Source organism: Lissotriton vulgaris, chromosome 2_1 (assembly GCF_964263255.1).
Source record: "Lissotriton vulgaris chromosome 2_1, aLisVul1.2, whole genome shotgun sequence".
Taxonomy (NCBI): Eukaryota; Metazoa; Chordata; class Amphibia; order Caudata; family Salamandridae; genus Lissotriton; species Lissotriton vulgaris.
Genome location: NC_141687.1, coordinates 847,921,669 through 847,946,443, shown reverse-complemented (window position 1 = coordinate 847,946,443; position 24,775 = coordinate 847,921,669).

Below are 24,775 nucleotides of genomic sequence, written 5' to 3'. Positions count from 1 at the left end.
TACTTTAATGTCTACAAACACTCAACTCTGGTGAAACAGTTGTATTGTATACCCAATTACTCCTATTTCGATTTGGGAGTTGCAAAAAAAGGGGGACGAGAGTAGTATGGCGTGGACTGAATCATATTATACCAGATTAAGGAGCCTAGTATAATCTTACTCCCTCCTTATTGTCTGTTGCTATTCATATTTATGTAAAAGCAAGGTCAACTGCGGAAAGCACCTGTTTCCAATGGTTTTAGGTACCTCTTGGGTTAACACCGTATCAGAACTATAACTTGATTTAAGGTTACCTTGAGATTCTCTTTTGAATGTGGTCCGATTTTCGTTATTAATCACACCGGAGCGTGTTTTAGTAAAGATTTGGGCTTTGTATATTCCCCTCTTTGGTTAAAAAAGTCATATGCAATAGACCCCATAAAATTCAAATGATAAAGACAGAAATAAATAGAGAATCATCCTGGACTTGTAGATTTTAATTATTATGGGCAAACGTGCTACTTTATGGAGGAAAAACCCCACATGCTACTTAATGAAGGAAAAGCCCAGCATACCTGATATTGGAACTTGAAGGCGTTGACTTTAGCTGTTGTCTATTATTTAGGCATTGTGGTACGTTTTCATTTATTTATTAAAATACCAGAGGCGCTTCAGTCGTGTCCTTGCGTTGTGAATTAATGTTTCACTAAAGGCAAAGACACGGATAAATTTGTATTTTAAGGGGTGAAGTGTCATGTTTTTAAATACAACTTAAGATAATTCCGGTATTTTCAAAATTTGCTTACCACTATGGCGCAGAGGGACTGCTTGCTTCCCTGGTTCTAGGGTTTTTTTTCTAAAAAAGGTACCAGAGGCGCTTTCGTCACAAACTATCAATGTTTGTTTTTTGAAGGCCATCCTGGAGAATACATAAATGTATAGCAAAAAGACATGTTGGAGGAATCTTGCACTAAAGAGTAAAAGCAATTTTTTGTTTTGTGTCATCCCCTCGAATCTATAATTGTATGATGAAAATGATATGTATAATGAGGGTCCTTAACCTGGTTATTTGTTCGGGTACAACTAACGTTTAACTAAACAAGACTAAAACACTATAGGTGTTCTTGTAGAAAAGAGTCAGAACATAATGCATTTTGAATTAATCTATTGTGTCTCCACTCTCTAGGGAGATCATATTGACCCACTCACTACGACAGATAAATGTTGTCTTGACAAAGGTGGATAAAAACGTGGAAACCCACCGAAAGGCGTCGACGCACCATAACAGTATAATTCATGACTCATACACCTTTGTTGATATGCTATTCTGTGGTGTGCACAACATAGGTGTTGGAAACAGAGTTGGAATATACATTTAGTACTGTACAAGCTTCATTTCTCACTGTGTTCTGTCTTTATGTTTCAATCTTGCTGGTCAATATTGAATGTCAAACAGTTTTATTGTTGTTTTTTTAAATTTTGCTACAGTGGTTCTTGTATGTCCACTTTTTTAACATTTGTATTTTCAATAAATTGTTAAGAATTCTTTTTACATTAGTGAATCTTTTTATTGTTTTTTTGACCTTTGTGCCTTGTTTATCTAGTTCTGTTCAAGGGAATTCTTTCTTTGTACATTGGTTCCAATCTCAATGCCAATGGAATTTGACACATTCCCAGATTTACACACATTGTAAATCTGGGAATGCGTCAAAACCATGCGCCTCCCCAGTGGAAACATAACAATTGTTTTTGTTCAGTAAAGTGCCCCTTTCTGCATGAAAACAGCCATGTCAACAATGTGGGCACCCTTGCACTTGGGTGCAAGGGGACCTGCATTGGTACTAGGCAGCCATTTGTGAGCCTTTTCAGCGGGAGAGGACAGGAATTGTGGTTCCGTGGTCCCGAATTGGGTTAGATAGTTCCGAAACCCGATTTATAAAGATTGTCGGAAATGGACGATCTTGGTGTCAGCAGACCGCAAATGACGAGTCTAATGTGTCTGAGTGTTTTCGTATGAATCGATATAGGAGAACACTCTGTATTTGAGGATTTAGTTTGAATCCTCGGGTTCCATTTTGTATGTGGCAGCCCTAACATAGGCCTTGCGATTGTGGCCGAACGAGTCCTTGACACGTACGTTTTAGCTGACGTCTGGTTGACCTGGCCGAACTGACTCCTCGCCTGGGGCGAATCCTGCTGAGCCAGTTCCTTGGTTAGCAGCTGTACTGATAAAGATCAAAGAACAGGACGTGGTCCGATTTTATGGCCCACCGTTGCCACTCCTTTATCTCCTTTCCATCTGTTTCTGCCTTTCCTTTACGACATGTTCATCGATCTGGGTTGAAAGTTTTATGATGGGTTTGTCCGGCCTGATCGAACAGGAAACTCGCATATGTGCGATCGTTTTGGTGGGCTGGACAACGGAAAGAGGGATTACCTTTGACAGTCGTGATTCGCTACTTTTTGAAATGCTACTTGCTCATTGGTTAGTTTTGTATGCACCTAATGTAAATTGTGATGTTGCCAGAAGCGTAATTTTCGGCATAAAAGACCGAGTTTTGTTCATTGAGATGGTGCAGTCTCTGTCGAACTACCCATGTGTACTTCGTAGACCTCTGTCCCTGGTTGCAACCATTAAACTTTGGTCTTTGACGTCATCGAGAAGTATCCCGTGTCTCTGTTTGCCAAGACAGGGGAATCCGGGGTCTTTGGGTGTTGCCCTGACACCGCTGGGTTATTGTATTAGTATTGGTTCCGAGAGAACCCAGTACCTCATTTGGCGCCCAACGTTGGGCGACTTCAGCGGTACCGGTCCATGCCAGAGGTTCGTGAGGAGCTTCGTGAGAAAATTCCAGAGGTTGGCCAGCCACTTCAGCGACCCCTGTATGTCGACGTGGTTCCGAAGGTCTTTGCTGCGAGGTTTCCCGCGTCCCGACGGCTACAAAGGACTGCTGCCCTGACTGTCGCCCTGTTTTGGAGCCTTAGACGTTTGTAGAGCGAGACGATTGACGGGTCTTCTGGTGACGCCATCGACAATTCAGTTAAGTATAAAGGGAGCGTCTCCTAGTTCTTAGTTCTTAGTTTGGTTTGTATCCTTTAGTGGATAGCTTTGATTTGGTACCTGCAGGCCCCAAAGCCAAGGGATTTGTGTATTCACGAGCTTATCGATTTTAAATTACCCTTGTTGTTTGAAGCTAGACTAGTGAGCAAGATGCCTGGTTTTAGCAGTCTTAGGAATTTGTTTAGTTGTGGTACTATGAGGGATTCCCGGTTAGAGGATTCGTGTCCGGTTCCTCCGATCGGAACTCCTACATACGAGTTGTATGTGAAACATGGTGTAGGCCCTATTAGTTATAATGAGATTTGGGTAGAATACACAAAGAATGACGGTGTCCTACAGTGGCCCGTTATGGTAGTTTCGAGACAGAAGTTTTAGATAACCATGAAGTGAAGTTGTTTAAGAAGAAAGCCCGGCCGGCAATGTTTGACTCTTTCCGCATATGGCACAAGGAAGCCAAACAGAAAGAAATTAAGTTAGCAAAAAAGAATAGAAAGGGTATGTCAATGGTGCAAGCCACCGTTGCGTACAGAGATAATGAAGAAGAAAGAGACAGTGAGCAGATGCTTAGAGTGAGGAAGTTAGCGGTAGACAGATGCTATCCAGTCTTGCCAGCTAAAGAGCAGAAAGGCGAAAAGGATCTTGTGAAAGACCCTTTGATGTCGAATTTGTTAAATTTACCACCACCTTATGTGCAGAATGCTACGGCACCACCACAGCCTATTGTGGCCGTGCAAGCTCCTATTGCTTTACCTCCTGTTATTCCTCCATAGCCAGCTCTTCCGTTGGTTGTTGTTCCTAATGCGCAGCCTTCTCAAGGGTTGCCCGCTTTGCCTCCTTCTACTACTGTCTCTATGCCTGTTCCGACTATGGATTCTACTACTACTGTTTCGTCTCCTCTTGTCCTTCCGACTGTTCCTTCTCCTAGACAGCGGATGACCGCTGCCTTTTCTAATTTCCTAACTCCTATTTTGGGACAAATGGGTATGTCTCCTACGAATGAGCGTAGACAATTGCGTAGTCAATTGCCCGATGCAGATGAGCGAGTGGTTCTAGACCATATGACACGTAGATGGGTGACGTATAAGTCCCAGTATGATCTAGAAGGTATTATGGATGTTTTCCGACAATGGGAAGCACCAAAGCAGCGTTATGTTTTTGAACTCATGTGTGCATTCCTACATGAACAGTGGATGTGCGAATTGGGTAGGGTTCCTGTAGAATTGTCCCGATTGCGTTCGGAGTTTGCCAAAGGAACGATTGTGAGTCTACCCGATGTTGAGAAAGCGGTATCAACGTTACTGTTTCTTCGTAGTGATGTTCCTATTGAACAGTTGTTTGAGACAGATTCGTCAGTTAGGATACATTCGCATCAGTATTAAACCCTGGGCGTAGTGTGCGGAGTGGGGCTACGCGGAGCTACGCGAAGTGGGCACAAAACTACGCCCACCCGCGCACTCCACGTAGCCCCACTACGCGCCGCCTGCCTCCCTCCCGCCCTCCCTAAATACTGCAATAAAAGGATAGAAAGCTTTTAAAAACACTTACCGTGTCCGCCGCGTCCCCGGGGCTCCCTCTCGCCGTCCCTGGATTCGCGCGCCATTTAGAATACTAATGCGCATGCGCGGGCGCATTAGTATTCGAAATGGCGCGCAAATCCAGGGACGGCGAGAGGGAGCCCCGGGGACGCGGCGGACACGATAAGTGTTTTTAAAAGCTTTCTATCCATTATTGAAATATTTAGGGAGGGCGGGAGGGAGGCGGATGGCGGCCGGCTACGCACCGTCTGCGGAGCGCGCGTAGTGCCGCCTGGCTGCGCCCGCTACGCAAAATGCGAAGGAGACGGCACTACGCACACTCCGTGCACGGAGCGTAGCTGGCCGCCCACCCTTAGTCAGTATCCGATGCGAGAGGTTCCTCCAGTATGGAGACCTGCTGATACTGCTGCCGTTCCACCTGTTCAAGCACACTTTCAGCGTGTGTGGGTACATGTGCCATGGAAGCGAGCAGAAGTTCTGGCGCTTAAGCAGACTTTAGAAGATCCGCAAAAGAATCCTGCGAGGTATTATAAAGAACTTGCGCAAACTGTGAGTTTGTGCGTCATGAATTTGGCGGATATAGATATGCTTTTTGGGAATGTTGTTCCACAGTCCATTTGGAATGTCATTCGTCATGCAGATCATGATAATGAATTGGGCGATTCGTGGGTGAATCTCGCTGCAACAAATGACAGACAAGTGGGAGGTGCTAAGCCTGAAGATGCTATTATTGAACTTCCTGGTAGGATTATTACTTTCATGAAGACTTTAATGCCTGAAGTCCGTGTTAATTGGGACAAATTGTCAGCCTGTAAGCAGAAGAAAGAAGAGTCTGTTTCGGACTTTTTCTCGCGTTTCGAGGAAACGTTTGTAGATCATAGTGGTCAGGATATGGCTACAGAAGGTGGACAGAGATTGTTTGTTGATAAATTCGTGCACAATCTTCTTCCTGAGTTGTGTACTAAGTTGAAGGATTCCGAGAGTTCTTGGCCTGTTTCTACTTCGGCGCAGATTCTTGCTACGGCTCAGTACTACGAGAATAGGCGTAAGGATGAGTTAGAGAAAGCGGATAAGAAGACTAAGGAATTGAAGACTAAAGTTCTTCTACAACAAGCTTATCCACCCCGTGTTAATAATCAGCGTGATTATCAGCAATCACCACAGTATTCGAGGAACTCGCAAAGAGACGAGACTCCTCAACAACAGCGTATTCAGTATGGGCCTAATCAGTGTGCATATTGTAGAGAAGAAGGACATTACAAGAATAGTTGTCCTGTTTTGTTGCAACGTGTAAATAGTGCTCCTGGTGTTAGAGGTAGAGGTGCTCAACAAGTGCCTAGAGGTAGAGGTCGCGGACAAAATGCGCGCCCTTTGCCTCCGCAAAATTCAATGAACAGTTTTGATCAACAGCAGAATTCTTCTGGTAGGTCTACACAGTACTATGTAGATGATTATTATGTTGAAGGCGACGAAGAGCAAGGTAATGATTGTTAGGACAGCCATGGACAAAGAGAGGGAGTTGTTTCAGTTCCGGTAGATCAGAGTGGACCTTACGAGGAAGTGATTGCATCAGGTGTGTCAGAGCCTTTTCTGCTAGACACTGGTGCTACGAAGAGTTCTATTATGCATTCGAAACTCCCTGGCGCACCTTTGTCTTGCCTTAAAGAATGTTTCAGTAGGTTTTTCTGGCGCCCCCGTTATGAATCCGATTTCCGTTCCATTGCCTCTTTCTGTTGGTCCTCGTAGGGTTGAAGCACCCTTTCTTTTGAACGCAGGTTGTGATGAGAACTTGTTAGGCCTTGACTTGTTGAAGAGATTGTATGCGACTTTGTACTGTTCTCCGTCAGGAGTACATCTTACTTTGGGCGAGAATGTGATTTCTCCGATATATGTTTCGAAAGATTGTCTTCCACCAGAATTGTCTTCGCTACCCCCCAACCCCCCCCCCCCTCCCCTACCCGGACCGCCCTCGGTTGAGCATCGACGCCGAGGGCTGGGATTCGAACTTGGCGGCCATATTGGGTGTGGGCCAGGCGAATCGCGCGCTCTAGCAGCGCTATAAAAAGGAAGTAGGACTTATCCTCTAGCGATTACAATCAGAAGGACCCTTTTCACTCCTGAGGCGGAAGCCGGGAGGTCTCTTTCTCTCACTTTTGCCTTGACACCCTAGGAATTGTATTTTTAACTTTGTTTGCTCGTGCTTGATTAAAAAGCACTTTTTAAAACTTGCATTCCGCTAGCGTGTTCTTTAGCGCTTGATCAAAAAGCGCTACAGAATAGAGACGCCTCAGCGCTCCTAAGCGCTCTGTGCCCCTCCCCTACCCGGACCGCCCTCGGCTGAGCATCGACGCCGAGGGCTGGGATTTCGAACTTGGCGGCCATATTCGGTGTGGGCCAGGCGAATCGCGCGCTCTAGCAGCGCTATAAAAAGAACGGTCATGACTCCGCGCAGCGGACGCGTACTGCGGACGCGCCGGACCTGCGCCGGAGTCGTGCCAGAGTCATGCCCGTTTGCGCCCGTTCACGCACAGTCGGGCCCAAGGCCCAAGACCCCTGGTATACCAGCCCCATGCCCTTTAACATACTCCCGCTTGACACTACTCTCGCTCAACAGGATACTTCCATCATCATGCAGCCATTCGATGGACCTTGGACTCGGTTGCTTCTCTTGTAACAACTGCTCTTTTAGGGCTACAGAGGCCACCACTAAAACCACATTATTTCCTAAAAATAGGACAGTAGACACTACTTTAAAGATGGCACTGGTTAACTGCCGTTCTTTACCAAAGCACTCCACGGAAATCGCACTATTGATCGAAGACTTAAACGTGGACATTCTGTTTTTAACAGAAACGTGGCTCGGCTCGTCCTCCGGCCCCGACATTGTCCGGGACCTACCCACTGGATATTTGATCCAACACAGAGATCGAGAACTTAAAGTTGGCGGAGGGATCGCCATTTTATACAGGGAACACTTAGCTTGTCGCCTGATCAACAGCACTATCCCAGACTGTGAGAGTACACAATTCTCCATCTCCTACTCCTCAGAACTTTCAATCTCCGGTCTCTTAATCTACCGTCCACCTGGCCAGATTGGTCAATTTATAGAAGGGCTAACTGAAACAATACTGGAATCAGCCACCATGGTCTCTAATTTCATAGTGCTAGGAGACTTGAACCTCCATTTTAACAACCCTTTGGACACTATTGCCACGGAATTAACCAAAGACTTAGCTGCATGCCATCTTAACTTGATTGTTCAACACCCTACTCACTCTAAAGGGAATCTCTTAGATCCAATATTCACCAATGTTGCAGAATTGTCTACATCTGTACCATATTCTATCCCCTGGTCAGACCATATGGTAATACCCTTTTCATGGAAAATTAACAGACCGCGCACCAACCAACCCCCCCATAAAACCTTAGGTAGGCGCTGGACAAAGTTAGAACCCAGCGACTGGATAGAATCTCTGAAGCAGAACGAACCTACGGCCAACCAGAATATCGATAGGGCCAATACAGACTTTAACCAATGGATAGAACAATCATTAGATAGTGTGCTCCCCAAAAAATGTATTTCAAAGAAAAAAGGTCCGAATAAACAGCCTTGGTTCAACTCAGACCTAAGATCCCTTAAACAGGAATGCAAACGAGAGGAAAGACAATGGCGAAAACACTTCGACGAGGAGAAAAAAACTAAATACAAACTTACAATTAAGAAATATAAAACTGCACTTAATGTAGCCAAATCCACCTTTTATGCTGAAAAAATCGAAAAATCCACTAACGCTCCCAGAGAAATGTTCAGAATAGTAAAAACTTTGACAAGGGCCCCCGATCCCCCCTCATCCGAGCTTTCATCTGAAGAATCTGGTGCTCGTTGCAACGAACTAGCAAACTTCTTTGCCACGAAAATCGAAAAAATTCTTCTCTCTCTCCCTCCACTCCCAGCAGCTGAATCCAACCCTCCTCCGAGGGATGACATCAATTCTACCATACCCCACCTTGCATCCTTCCATCCACTCAGTGACGATCTTTTCCCTTCCCTCTTCAACTCCATAAAGAGCGGTTCCCCCCTTGATCCCGCCCCTATGTCTATCTTGAAATTAGCCCTCCCCCATGTTAGCAAAAACATCATTGACCTTGTCAACACTTCCCTGGAGTCTGGCACAGTACCTCAAGACTGGAAACTAGCCATGGTAAGGGTCCTGTTGAAAAAGCCAAATCTCAACCCTGATGACTTTTCCAATTACCGCCCCATCTCCCTCCTCCCTGGTATCAGTAAGCTTGCTGAAAAATGGGTGAACAAACAACTGGCATCCTATTTGGAGTCCCATAACCTGCTACACCCCACACAAACAGGCTTCCGAAGGGGACAGGGAACCGAAACAGCTTTGTTGAGGGTGGTCGAGGTATCCAGGAGGATTCTGGACGCAGGTGGCAGCGTGGCCATTATCCTCCTGGACCTCAGCGCCGCCTTTGACACGGTCAACCACCATGTCCTCCTAGCCCATCTAGAGAGAATTGGAGTCACAGGTAAGGCCCTGGAGTGGCTTGAGTCCTTCCTTAGTAATAGATTCTTTAAGGTCTTCTCAGACACCAACTGCTCCCTTCCAGTGCCTTTACAGTGTGGGGTACCACAGGGCTCCTCCCTTAGCCCCACACTGTTTAATGTGTACATGGCACCTTTGGCAGAGGTAGTGGCCCCCTTCGGAATCCAGCTGGTAAGCTACGCTGATGACACCCAGCTAGTAGTGTCCCTTAACCAGGCAGACTCCCCCCGAACAATCTTTGCAGCTGCCTGGGTGCGGTCGCAGAGTGGATGGATGCATCCCACCTGAAATTGAACGGAGGAAAAACCGAGCTGATGCTGCTCGGAAGAAAGGCCACCTTTAACATCCCCTCTATGTGGCCTCCTTGCATGGGACCCGGACCTACCCCAATAACTGAGATAAAAAGCCTCGGGTTCTGGCTCAACACAGAGTTGTCCTTCAAAATCCAGGCAAGAAAGACGGTGGCTACTTGCTTCGGTCTAATGAAAACCATCCGCAAAATTCTCCCCCAGCTACCCGAAACTGCTAAGAAAACCATAGTCCAATCTCTCATTTTGTCAAGGCTGGACTATGGGAATGCACTCTACCTAGGAGCCCCCACTTCGGTTACCCGTCAACTTCAGATGGCCCAAAACTCCGCAGCAAGGCTACTCACTGGTACCAGCCATCGTACCTCAGCAGCACCCTCACTAAGGACCCTGCACTGGCTCCCAATAAAGGAGCGGGTCCATTTCAAAACCCTCTGTCTGGTCCATAAAACTCTCTATGGGAATGGCCCCCCCATCCTGAACGATATGATCAGACCATACATTCCATCTAGGGATCTTCGCTCTAAACAGCAAAACCTCCTCACAATACCCAGGACCAACAGAGCCCGATCTGGGGACCGCCTCTTCTCGCGAAATGCAGCAAAGCTGTGGAATGCCCTCCCGCTCTCACTTCGCCTAGAACCCAGCTTGCTGGCATTTCGAAAACAACTTAAAACAGCATTGTTTCCCAAGACATAGATGAGTTAGCTCCCATTTCTCAGATCCTTGCCTATCCCTTCTGTTCAACATCAAGCGCTGGGATGCTTCTGAGTAGCCATGCGCTATACAAGAGCCTCCTCATTTCATTTCATTTCATTACCAGATTCATTATCGGCTATGGGTCCAAATGATGTGGGCCTGTTAGACATTCCCCCATATGTTGTGACGTTGAAAGCGAATGCTCAGTTACCACGCATTCCGCAATATCGTATTTCAAGTGATGGTGAACGAGCGCTTTTAGCGATCTTTTATGACTTGATTGACAAAGGCGTTATTGAAGAAACTCGAGGTAATGTGTGCAATAGTCCGGTTTTGCCTGTTCTGAAGAGAACAGATTCTTCACAGCCTCCTGTATATAGGTTTGTTATCGATCTCCGTGAAGTGAACAAGATCGTTGTTCCACAATTCCCTGTTGTACCCGACATTACTGCGTTACTGACTTTGATTCCGGCTTCTGCTACTTGGTTTTCGGTGATTGATTTGAAGAATGCTTTCTTCAGCATCCCAATTGCCATAGAGAGTAGAGATATCTTTGGATTCTCTTTAGGAGGACGAAGTTTCCGCTTTAAGCGCGTTCCTCAAGGTTATTGTGAGAGTCCATCAATTTACAGTCAAGCTCTGAAGACACAACTTGACTTGTTGGCCCTATCTGAAGGTGCGGCCCTTATCCAGTATGTTGACGATTTGTTGGTCGCTGCCGATACTGAAGACATATGTAAGGATGCCACTGTGTCCTTGTTGTCTCATTTGTCTGAATGCCATCATAAAGTTTCTCTCTCGAAGCTACAATTCTGTCGCCAAGAAGTTACCTACTTAGGTCACCTCTTATCGAAGGAGGGAAGGAAACTGACCCCAGAAAGAATTCAGACCATTGCGAGAATGAATGTCCCTACGACACAGAGAGACACAGAGAGAAGTACGTGCGTTTTGGGGTATTACGTCGTACTGTAGACAGTGGATTCCAAATTTTTCCCTTCTAGCAAAACCTTTGATAGCTCTTACGGTTAAGGATACTCTAAATCCGATTCCTTGGACTGAGGAATGCCAGAAGAGTTTCTCTGAGCTACGAAATGCGTTGTGTTCGGCTCCTGTGTTGGGTACTCCCGACTACAGCAAGCCTTTCACATTGTATGTGCATGAGAGAGAAGGATGTGCATTGTCGGTTTTGACCCAACAATTTGGCGGGAAGCAACGCCCATGTGCGTACTTTTCGTCAACTTTAGATCCTGTGGCTAGAACGTTGCCGAGTTGCTTGAGAGCAACTGCAGCAGCGGCTGTTTCGATCCGACAATCTGCTGGTTTGGTTATGGATAATACGCTAGTGGTTATGGTTCCACATGCAGTGGATACCTTGTTGAATCGGACGAAGACACAGCACTTGACTAGTGCTCGGTTGTCAGGGTATGAGCTTACGTTGTTAGCAAGCCATGTGCACATCAAGAGGTGCAATACCCTAAATCTGGCTACGTTGTTGACGATTGTTTCTTGAAAACTGAAGAAGAGACGAAAGGGAGGATAGATCTGAGAGATACTCCTCTTCCTGATTGTAATGATGCCTTGTGGGTTGACGGCTCGTGTTTTAAATTACCAAATGGCGATACCACTGCAGCATATGCCGTGACGACTTTATATACGGTTGTCAAAGCTTCACGTATCCCGTATAATTCTGCTCAAGCGGCAGAATTGATCGCACTTACGAGAGCATGTGTGTTGGCGAAAGGGTAAAGAGTGAATGTGTATACTGATAGCCAGTATGCGTTTGGAGTGGCCCATAGTTTTGGACGATTGTGGCGTGAACGTGGATTTTTGACATCGCATGGGACGAAAATCCAGCATGGGCAACTGGTGAATGAGCTTCTTGAATCTCTTACGTTACCTTTGCAGATAGCGATTGTGAAATGCAGTGCCCATAGAAAGATCACAGATGATGTTGGTCGTGGTAATGCGTTTGCGGATGAAGTTGCGAAAGAAACTGCTAGGAATGTGGCGAGTCGAATGTATGTTGTAGGACCAGCGAGATGGGTTCCAGAGAAGGGCATGTGTGAAGACACCATTGAGAGCGTGAAGATTATCCAGAGTGAGGCTACCGAGAAAGAGTTGGATGAATGGAGAGAGAGTAAGGGTAGGTTGGATTTGAACGGTTGTTGGACTGATTTGTCCGAACATCAAAGATGGTTGCTGCCAAATGCGTATGTGCTTCTAGTTGTTACAATGGCGCATGGATTGGCACACATTAGTGTGAAAGGGATTTGCAAGTTGTTGGCTCCGGTTTGGCAGAATGCAGGAATACCCAAATGTGCAGAGAACTTGGTCAAGAATTGTATAGTGTGTTTGATGCATAATCCTGGCAAGGGAACTCCAACAGCACCTGGTCATTTTGCTCCTCCTACGTATCCGTTCGAGGCTTTGCAGCTAGATTTTATCCATATAAAAAGATGCAACAACTTAAAGTATGTGTTAGTGGTTGTTTGTTCTTTTTCTAGATGGGTAGAAGCTTACCCCCTTAAGGACAATTTTTCCCTAGGTTTGGATTGCCGAGAATCATTTGGAGTGATAATGGAAGTGAGTTTGTGGGACGAGTGATGAAGAGAGTGTGTGATGGTCTCGGAATTAAGCAGAAATTTCATGCTGCAAATCATCCCCAATCAGCTGGTTTAGTCGAGTGCTATAATGGCACTCTGAAACTCAAATTAGCGAAAATCAAGAGAGCACTGGTTTACAATGGCCAGATGCTTTGCCATTAGCACTTTTGTCCACCCGAATGACTGTGCACTCACGAATGGGTTTGAGTCCGTATGAGGTTGTGTTTGGTCGCCCGGCGAATATTTGGGGCATACCAAGACCAACGAGATTTAGCGATCTTGAATACCCTGTTTTGCTTGACTATTTGCGTGAATTGACAACTAAAATGAGTGTTTTACGCCAACAGGTATATAATTCCTTGCCACAAGCTACAGATGATCCAGGTCAGGTGATAGAACCCGGTTCCTGGGTTTTTGTCAGAAATTTCCAGAGAACGAAGAATACTCAGCCCCGCTGGATTGGACCTTACCAGGTCCTCTTATCAACGAGATCTGCGGTGCGAGTACGTGGCAAGCGTCACTGGATTCACGGGTGCCATACGAAGAAAGCACCCTTACCTTTACCGTATGATAAGTGGGTTCAAGACAGTCTTGCAGACTCGGAAACGGAGACAGTTCCGAAATTTGTCACATTCAGTGATGCTCGTTTGATTGGGACTAATTCAGAATTGGAGAGCGATTGTCTTTTGCAAGCAGCAATACCTCCTGCAAAGCGGTTGGACACTACCGATCCTCAGCTGTTGTTCACCGATCAAGAATTACCTGGACAAGACAGATACAATTTGAGATCGAGAACTAAGGACAAATAAAGTTAATAAAGTTGATTTTTTTATGCTTGCAGGTTAACTCTCCACCAAGGATCTACGTATTTTTGTTTTTCTGAACTGCCATCCGGTTCTTGCTGCTAGGGTCGCGGTTGCTACCAGTCTTGGGAGTGCAAGCCTGAGACACTAGGTCTTGGGTTCTGTTGGTCCGAGGCAGTCTTCCTGGGTTCAGCGGAGGCCCTCTCAAGCAGAATCCACCAACCACCGCGGGCAGCAACTTTAGTTTAGGATGGATTTCTTTGAGTTGGAGAGACCTGTGCAGACACTGACTTTTAGAAAACGCATTTGCAAAATAATGTCGAAGAAATGTTTTTTGATACCATGCATACTTTTACTACTGAGTTTTGTAATTTTCATAATTGGTTATGTACCATTTGTTTTTAAAGTGACGTCTAATTCCACTGTGCAATCTACACCTTCACCTACTATTTCCTCTCATTCTTTCCACCCTTTGCCTGAATATGAGGTAGTCAGACGTAAGGAATTCGCTAATAATTCCTTCATACAGCTTTTACATCAGCATCAGTTAGTGATCAATACGACGAACTGCTGGATTTGTGGTTTGATGCCTCATACTACTGATAAAGGAATTCCTTATTTGGTCTTGCCCTTTAGTTTGAATGGTTCGATCCGAGCTTACAGAACCATGTTTATATATGCCCACAGTGTTGACCCTTTACGTTCACCGAGAGATAATTCGAAGAATAGTCCTATAGCTAGAGGCATAGTCGACATGATTAAAGGGACTAATGCAGTAGAGACTATTCCGAAAGACGAGAGGCAACCATATAGTGGTTGGAACGTAACTGGATATGGAGTTAGTCTGAGTATTAACCAGCGTGTGAAAAGTCCCCTACCGATCTGGATAGTGCCCCATAAGGGCTACTATTGTCTGCAGGGCAACGGTAAGAATCCGAAGGCTCAGTTATGAAAGATCGTTTGCGCTGAGACTTACGTGTTTCCGTCTCAGTCTTCCCCAGCGTTCTTAGCTGCTAAGGGTACCTACTTTATTTGCTACGACAAAGCATACACATGGTTGCCCCATGACTTTTCGGGCACATGTTTTGTTTCCTTTCTGTTACCCCCCACCTTTACAGCTGCGGCAGATTACCACAAAATGAGGATTGCTAGAGGTGTCTTTAGCCAAGAAGACACTGCAGGACAAGAATTGGGTGATTTCTTTAAGGGTTTTCTGCCGTTTTGGGGACCCATGGCTAACAGTAGGAATATTCATCAGCTTACGAGAGTGGTTGAGTCCACTATAGTTGAGACTGCCGGTGCCCTTGGTAACTTGACTGCTGAGCTCCAGTCGGATAGACTTATGACACTTCAGAATAGAGTTGCCCTAGACGTTATTCTGGCCGATCGAGGGGGAGTTTGTAGATTGATTCAATCAAGCTGCTGCGTTTTTATTCCTGGCAATGCTCCGTCAGTCCTCCAGGCCATTTCCAAATTGCACAAAATCTCCGATTCCGTCCATCTGGACAAAGGGGATTGGTCTTTGATGGGATGGTTATGGGGATTGATATCCACTTGGGGCTGGAAAATTTTGATGGTCATTGGGATGGTCTTAGCGATTCTGTTCATGTTCTGTCTCTGTGTACAGTGTGCTCCGGCTATTTGTGGCCTTTGTGCTACTTTGTGCGTACGGAAGCCTGTCCGGAGAGAGATACATAGTAATAAGATGATGCTACAACAGCATATCAATGACCTGATGAATATAGATCCGGATTCAGATTAAAATGGGTCTGGGTTTATTGCCTATGATAGGGCAAAAGGAGGGTCTGTGGTTCCGTGGTCCCGAATTGGGTTCGATAGTTCCGAAACCTGATTTATAAAGATTGTCGGAAATGGACGATCTTGGTGTCAGCAGACCGCAAATGACGAGTCTAATGTGTCTGAGTGTTTTCGTATGAATCGATATAGGAGAACACTCTGTATTTGAGGATTTAGTTTGAACCCTCGGGTTCCATTTTGTATGTGGCAGCCATCTTGTATGGTTGCCCTAACATAGGCCTTGCGATTGTGGCCGAACGAGTCCTTGACACGTACGCTTTAGCTGACTTCTGGTCAACCTGGCCGAACTGACTCCTCGCCTGGGGCGAATCCTGCTGAGCCAGTTCCTTGGTTAGCAGCTGTACTGATAAAGATCAAAGAACAGGACGTGGTCCGATTTTATGGCCCACCGTTCCCACTCCTTTATTTCCTTTCCATCTGTTTCTGCCTTTCCTTTCCTTTACGACATGTTCATCGATCTGGGTTGAAGGTTTTATGATGGGTTTGTCCGGCCTGATCGAACAGGAAACTAGCATATGTGCGATCGTTTTGGTGGGCTGGACAACGGAAAGAGGGATTAACTTTGACTGTCGTGATTCGCTACTTTTTTAAATGCTACTTGCTCATTGGTTAGTTTTGTATGCACCTAATGTAAATTGTGATGTTGCCAGAAGCGTAATTTTCGGCATAAAAGACCGAGTTTTGTTCATTGAGATGGTGCAGTCTCTGTCGAACTACCTGTGTGTACTTCGTAGACCTCTGTCCCTGGTTGCAACCATTAAACATTGGTCTTTGACGTCATCAAGAAGTATCCCGTTTCTCTGTTTGCCAAGATAGGGGAATCCGGGGTCTTTGGGTGTTGCCCTGACACCGCTGGGTTATTGTATTAGTATTGGTTCCGAGAAAACCCAGTACCTCATTAAGCGCTGTATCTCATAGATACAGTGCATTCGTGCCCTTTTCTTTTGATGCAGGGCAGCGCAGCAAAGTGAGGTGCAGCACTGTCCTGCATCAAATTGTTGTAAATGAGGCCCACAGTGTCTATGAGACATGCGCTCTGCTTCTCTAGGAGAAAGACAATTACACTGCCTGCTTTTTGATCAGATGTGGACAATCTGCTGTGCTTTATAATTCACCCTCTTTTTTGCACTACCTTTTGGTTTCGAATACTCACCACCATGTTCCCTCTGAATATCAGTATTTCCAATTACCACCACAACATTGGTGATTGCTCTTCACATCTTCATTAGATAAGTTGTCTCTCCCCTTTATTTGTGTTGTCCCTTAATTGTGCAACATTATGAGCTGTGAGTCACTGATACTTTCCTTGTAATTAAATTTCTAGAATAATGTTTTGGCTTGCAGCCAAGTTATTGTCAGGCTGGTGATTTGACCTTGTAAGTAGGGGTGGACAGAACTTGCAAAGTTTCACTTTGCGGAGTTCGGTGAAGTTACCTAAAAATGCCACACAATTCCGCTGCTTCTTTCTGCCACTCCAGTATATTTTCTACTCGAGCTGAAGCTTTATCAATGCGAATGATTGCGTCCTGCCATGACTGACCCTGTTGAGAAATCTTGCCAGGAGGCATTCTAGCAGTTGAAAATCACGCTGGGGGATGCAAATTCTCGCTTGCACTCAACAAATTAGCGCTGTAAAGCCACGTGTGAGGAAAAGCTCCACCATACGGGGGTTGGCAGAGTTTTACCGGAACTCCGTGCTCCAAGCATTTTGTTGAGTGGGCAAACTCCTCAAACTCTGCTAGCAGAGTGGAATTTTTCGCTCACCTCTAAATGTAAACACACCTGCATGTCCTAACTTTAAAGCCTTCTTACAATTTCTTCAGGTAAGCAGGATATCTTATAGGACACTCCCGCACATTTTTTCAGTCATTTTGTTAAATGTTATTATGCCAATACCTAATTGGCAATGCTTGGATGATGGCCCACTGATCTTACATTGTTGAGGTTGCAATGGTGTCAATTGTACAGTTTAGACTGTGTTCATACTAACATATGAGGAAGATTAAGGAGGTTTTTCTTTAGTTATTTCCACCTACTGCATTTTTGAAATTGTGATAACCTCTGCACTTATTTTTTTTATGTGCACAATAGTTCATTTTTTGCAGATGAAAGTCACATGAGCACTGCACCATCACTTTGTCCTCTGATTTAGCACCCTTTCGTATGATTTCTGACACTTTGCTAATTACCTTTGGCTATTGATTTATGGTTTGTCTTTTGTATTCATGAGGAATCTCATTTATTTACACCTGTTAATCAATAGTGGTCAATAGTGGTCTGTTGGATACAATTGACTCATTCCCCAATGGTTAAGGTTGATTACAAATCACCCTATATGAACCATTAATTGTCATCCCTTCTGCATATTCAGTACCCACGATTCTAGGCATATTGGGTTGCCCTTTGTTTATGCAATTCAGATTTAGCCATTGAAGCTGCAGGCGACAAGTGCTGCCAGTTGTGAAAGAGGGCAGAACTAATGGGAGAGTGGGCAGGTCTGGTAGGCAAATTGAGTGGCAGCCTCTGAAGTATAATTGTTAGCAGCTACAATTATTTTAAAAGAAATTATTAGACCTTTTGGCAAGATTTTCCCCTGTCTTTTTGCTTCTGATCTCCTGTTTTTGACTATGTGCTGCATTTCCTTTTTTGCTGACTTTAGAAGTCTGGACACTTTACCACTGCTGACCAGTGCTAAATTGCATGTGCTCCAGTAAGTCACTTGTAAAGTGTGCCTGGTGTGCTCAGGGCCTGCACATCAAATGCTACCAGTGTGTGTGTGTTTGTGCGTGTGTGTGTGTATATATATAGATTTAAACTGACATTTTGACTTGGCAAGTGCACCCACTTGCCAGTCTTGACCCTCCCCTATTACTACATGTAAGGTACCCCTAAAGTAGACCTAAGGGTTCCCCTTAGGCAGTCTGCAGTGTATTTAAAAAGTAGAACATGTACTGTTGTGTTCTATATGTCCTAATAGTGAAATAATGATAATTTCGTTTTTCACTATTGCAAGGACAGTTAAGCTCGTGTGCATTCATTCTAGACAGTCACGCAAAGGAAGCTGAGGTGCGCCTTGCATATTCTGATGGCCCATCACCAAGCTGATGGGCCTTATTTGGTTTATAATGATGGGAGGAGTTTTCATTAATTCCTGGATAGGGCTATGCCTGTCTTCACACAAAGCTGTATCCAACCCCTTGTAGAGTATCTGGAGCCAGGTCATGGAAAGGCAGGGTCTTTTGCACTACAAAGACTCTCCTTCGAAGTTTGCCTTTTTCAAAGGGAAGATATGGTATAAGTATTGGACTTCTGACACCCCTAAATCAGAACACTTCTGGACATTCTGCCTGGAAGAACAGCTGGATGCTATAGGAGAGACTGCAACTCTGCCTTTTGCTTTGTTGTGCTGGCCTGATGCTTGCTGCTTCTGTCCTGGGACTGAAAGGACTGGACTTTTCTATCCACGCCCTGCTTCCAAGGTTCTCCAAGGGCTTGTGCGTGCTTGCCTCCTGTTCAGAAGTTTCAGGGACATCAAAGACTTCACCTCCAGTGCCTGGGCTCTTCCAGTAAGAACCCTGACTTATCAAGTGGTGCCAAATCCAGTTACTGAGCCCTTGGAAGTGTAACCTGGTGAGAAAATCCATGCATCGACTCTCACTGCCTATTTTCTCGATGCAGCACCTGCTTTTGCCTGAAATATTGCTGCACTGTGAGTCCCGAGCACCATGTCACCGAAGCCCGTGCCACCTGCTCTGACTACGACGCAGCACCTACTTCGCCACTGAAGAATCAGCGCAGTGCCTGCTTCACGGCTCTGAAATTGATTTGCACCTGCATTGTCACATTGACGCAGCGCATCTAGATTTTTGACACATCATCCCTCGATGCTGACTCTTCATAACATCGCACCGCAGTAAGGAACCGAGATTGTGTGCCCGGATATTGATGCATCACCTCCCCTGCCAGGAAGGAACCACCGCATCACTTCCCTTGACAATGCATTACCTACCCTGCCTAGCAGGAAGGAATCGATACATCACCTCACCTAGCAGTAAGGAACCAACGCATCACCTCCCCAGTAGAGTAAGGAAATGGCGTGCATGGATTTGCTTTTTCGGTGCCTCATCTCCATTGTGCCTGCCTCTTCTTTGATTTCTAATGCATCCAAGGTAGGTTGTGCTAAAAGAAATTCATTGATTGATTTATATGGAGTAAACTTGCTCAATCTTTGAAAAGTGATATCGTGACTTGTGTAAGTTGGATTGTTGTCAAATTGGTCTTTTTTAATTCAGATGAATATTGGTTATTTTTCGAATCTGATGTGGACTCCTTTTGTAGTGTTTTCACTGTATTACTGTGTGTAAGTTTAAATACTTTACACATTGCCTCTAAGATAAGCCTTACTGCACGTGGAAAACTACCAAGAGGGTAAACAGGGGTTATCTTAGCTGTGTGACTCCCATACCCTGACTAGAGTGAGGGTCCCTACTTGGACAGGGTGCAAAACACTGCCAACTAGAGACCCCATTTCTAACAGAAATTAAGAGCTGGTATGGAACTTGCTGTAAACTCATTGCACGTCACTCTATCTTGCATACAATGGAATGAGGCAAGGCCTACCCACAGACCTAGGCAATGGTGACTCTGAGGATGAAGACACCCTCACCATGCTCCCATAATTCAGGATGCCACTACAGCAGCAGATAGAAGGGCATTGAAAACAGACAAAGCCAACAGCCATTTCTAAAGTAAATGCTGTAGGCTTCATTCATTCATAAATTAAAACACATACTCAGTTTGAATGTTTAACAAATACTTTGTTTGTTCACAGAGTGCATTTAACAAAAAAGAGAACACCAACCAGCTTGGGTAATAGTACTCTATGAGAGTGCATAAAATAAACATATTGCATTTAATATATTCCAAATGTTTGGTCTTAAATACCAATCTCTGTGTTTTTAGTCCTCTGCCTTCTCAGGCCTTCTCTGCTGCTGCATCTACCACTTTTGTGATTCTGATGGGGCTCCTCGTGCGCAGCCTACTCGCTAGACACAGCTGAGGCTGGAGTCCTCCTCATGTTCAGTAGTCTCTGCCTGCTTCTTAGTTGTAACATAACATGATGTGTCTGCAGCTCCTCCAGTTCAGAGGTGACTTGCACCAACCCTTTTGCTATGTCACCAGTGAGGTGTTCCATCATAAGTTGTAGGTTGACAGTGCAATAGGGCAAAGCTCTTGCTGCAATGACAAGGTAGTCCACAGGCCTCCCAATCCCTGAAGCCCACCAAAGAGCTCTCTTTACCTGCATCTCTCTATTACTGATTCATCATGAAGGAATGCACATTGTGTTGTCACTGCTGCTGCCATTGTCTCAATTCATAAGACCAGTGAATTGTGCCCTACGGGGACCTCTCTGAATCCGCTATGATGGCTCTTTCTAAACTTTCTAGACCCCAACTCTCTTCGACCAGGATCTGCATTGACTTCAGCTGCAGATGCTGCATTGTTACCACTGATGCCTTCAAAACACAACTCCTGGGGGATGATAAGTCTCCAAGACCCTCTGCACCACTTGTGGCCCTTGCACTGATGGCAGGTCTCTGCCTTATCATTTGCCTCGTGATTGAGACATGATATCAATGGTGTATGTGACCTCACCAGGGGTGATGGATACTGTGGTGATCTTGCTCTGTGCCTACCCTGCACGTTTGTTGATAGGGGTGCAGTCGATCTCCTAAGTGGCGTGATGACGGACGCTGGAGTGCTGGGCTCTCCCGAATCTGCTATACGTCTCTGGGCCCCATGACGCCTTCCTCTTCTTGCTCATGTACTGTGTCCTCAGTAGGAAAAGCCAGTGCTTAGTATTATTACAGGCGGTCCCTTGGTTTAGAGATACAATCATCAATGAGCACAGAGTTAAGTTCTATGCCACAAGCTTGGAAATAAGAATTGTACAATATTTCTTCAATCACTTATCAAAAGGGAACTGTTCCTCGTTAAACAATCCTCACCCATGGTCCCTTGTACACCTTTGGGTGCCCTTGTCCTTGAAAACATAGTATTATATCAGGCGCACAGGATAGCCCTAGATCCTTATGTGTTACACATATAGTTCATGAATCGAGATTGTTACATATCTGTCTTTACATTAGAGGTGTACGTCATCCCCAAGATCAGTCATTATTTTATATTACTAGAGCTCTGAGGGTTCATTGTCTCGAGACCATGCATGACGTGACCAGAATCACTAGTTATGTTGTGGGACGCGTGTGTATGAATGGGACTATCAGGACAATACATTACACATGGCCCTGCTGCAAACAAGGTAACGCAGGTAGTCTCAGTCAAATGGTTCTTCTTCTATATGGGGAAGGTAGTAGTTTGGTGGATGATCTTCCTCCATTAATGGCATCTACTCTCCTCACCCTCCTGCCACACTATTCCCAGGTGCGTGATTTAAGGTCATACCCACACTTCCTGATCGCCTCAATATTACTGCATTTATTTTCGCTGAATGCCTTGTCAGTTTTTTTCTTGGTGTTACTGTTAAGTAACCCCGTGCAAAGCACTACACTACGCTTGCGTAGTTTGCGCAACTTCGCACTACGCGAACTGCACGTAGCACCATGCAAACATGCTTAGCGTAGCATAGCCTAGTGCAGCAGTCATTTTTTGCTTGCTCGCGGTCCTCAACGTCAAGTTGGCGACCGCAAGCAAGCAAAATGACATCCTTGCAAGACTTTTTCCTTGTTCGCGATCAGCAACATCAAGTTGCCGATTGCGAGCATGGAAAATAAACCTCCCGGTGAGATTCTCAACGCAGGGAGGTCAGGTTTCTCATTGCGAGTGGTCACGCATGCTCGCGACCGCTCGCGATGAGAAACTGCCAGTCCGCGTTGAGAAAGCTGCAGCTCGAGTACAAATCTACTCGAGCGGCAGAAATGAACAGCTCGCACTGCGCAAGATGCTGTTTTCAATGATTGCACAGTGCTGGATGCTTGTCCGCACTGTGCAATCATTCATAACGACATCTTGCACAGTGCGAACATGCTACTATGCAGTTCGCGTAGTGCTACGCATAGCTCGAGTTGTGCAAATGGCACTTCGCGTAGCTCTACTTCGTGAACTACGCCCACCCCTAAGGATGATTTCAAAATACCATATAATTTTCTGATGCCATTCATCCATAAGGATTTCCAATTCCAGGGCAGAAATGTCTGTTTTTGCCTCCTTTTTGCTGCATTTTTGTGTGACTCCTGCCTTTCCTTGGTTGGATAGAGTAACCTAGCTCTACCACACCCAGAGGTGTGGCTCGGAGGAGCGGGTGTTTGGTGTGTTACACCCCCCTAAAAAATACATTATGTAGTATAGTTGGATACAAATGCTTTTAGTTGGGAAATGTGAATTGTCTGTTTGTCACTTGGGATTTGTACATGTCCAAAAACACACACACTCTCGTCTATGCTTTGAAACCCTTAAAAATATTGATTTGTCTTAAAAAATTTGCAATTTAATACCCCAACAGTCCGCGCTCTTCTCTCTCTCCATTGCCCCTTTAGCCCCACCTCATGTTCTGCTTACCATATAATGTGTTTTAACATGATGTTGTGGTGTGATTGTTGGGAAATCTGAAACTTACACCCCCCCCCCCCCCCCCCCCCCCCCAATCACACTGAGCAAAGCTACGCCCCTGTCCACACCTTCTTACAGAGAATGCCCGGCCAGCCATATTACCTTGGCAGGGTTGTCTGGCTGTGAAGTCATCATTCGAAGTCCAATGCAGCATTTGTGATCAGCAACACCTATTTCACAGCTTGCAGTGAATACTAAACTGCAAATCGAGAATCAGTAAATTTCGAATGTGTACTCTGACAGTGCTTAGTACATAGAGATTTGCAATTTAAAAATTGCGATTTGGTATTTTATGCAGTTGCCAATCCACACATACTAGTGTTTGCACATCGGGACTTTAAACATATAAGCAAACAGAGATGTTAAAATCAGAACGGATCTATGTTGTTGCAGATAACATAGACTGTTTTGTCCAGATAGAGAAAGCACTGATTTTAAAATTTGATACTTTGGGGTGACCATAACCCCCTCACTGTGGTACAAACGTCTTTGAGCACAGGATCTCTTCATAGGCTATCTGGTAGATATTTGGCCTCTCTCAACTTCGGCTGTGATTTGGCTGGTGGCAATACCGTTGGCCTAGTTAAGTGGCACCTCTTGGGTTTTTTCAAGGCCTGGGCAGTGAACTACGCTCCATTCGCTGAGTTTTCTGCTACCTGTGGAGCTCGGGAAGTGCAGAAAACCCCGCTTCGCGTAGTGCAGTGGAGTTTTTCCCCCGCTCGCGCTTGGCACTGAGAATCAGTATCACCAAAGAGATTTGAGAATATTGAGTCTGAAAAAACATTCCATCTATATCTCAATTAATGCTACATTGTTCAGTAAATGAAAGGCCAGGCACCATTTCAATTTGCAATTCCATTGGTGCAAACTTATAGTTTTTGTTTTATGAATATTGATTTCGGTTTTGTTGCAAGCCTCTTACTCTAAGCATCTGTCGTGCCCTTTGTAGACACATTACAATGTAACCTAATACTACATCACCATCATCTGCTTACAATAAAACGAGAAGGCCTAAATGACTGAATCACATAAGTGAACAAGCATTGTTCGAGCGAACAGCAGCATCCACCAGCCATGTTGCCAACAATGGCGCCAGAACCCATTGCTGCCACTCTGAACCAATTATGCCTGGGAAACTGAAGCTTAATGATCCATTCCTCAAGTTCATAACTGGCGACCAGGTGCCAGAATAAAAAGGGAAATAATATTTTAATAGACCATTTGCAATGCCTCAGGCGTTCAATTTCCTCCGTGTAGTCACGAGACACACTTCTTCAAAGTGGGAATTCAGACCTATAAAGCAAACTTTTGTTCTGGATGTTCAGACATCCAGCTAGATATGTTAATGTGTCGCTTTGTTTGATCACAGAATATCCATCAAGGAAAGCGGCCAGCAGGAGTAGAACAAGATTATTTTCAGTTTTCCATAAGAATGAGATTGCCAGGACTGGAGAGCTCATCATGCCTTTCACGTTGCAGGACTTCTCATCCTTCAGTAAAATTCTGTACCTACCCAGCAAGGAACTCGTTGATATAGTCTGGTTCCACTACTACCTGTACTTTCCGTAAATAAAGCAAACACAAGGATATGATGGACATAGCGCTGAAACTTTTCAGACACTCAACCCCACAGAGCATTTAAAACTTTCAGACAACCAGCCCCAGTCACAGATCTAAGTTGAATTCATCATCGTTCTTTAGCTCACTTCGCCACTCCAGTTCAGTTCCAGCAATATGCAAATCAGTCTTGACCCATCTCCTCATGGGAACAGTCCTGCCCGAAC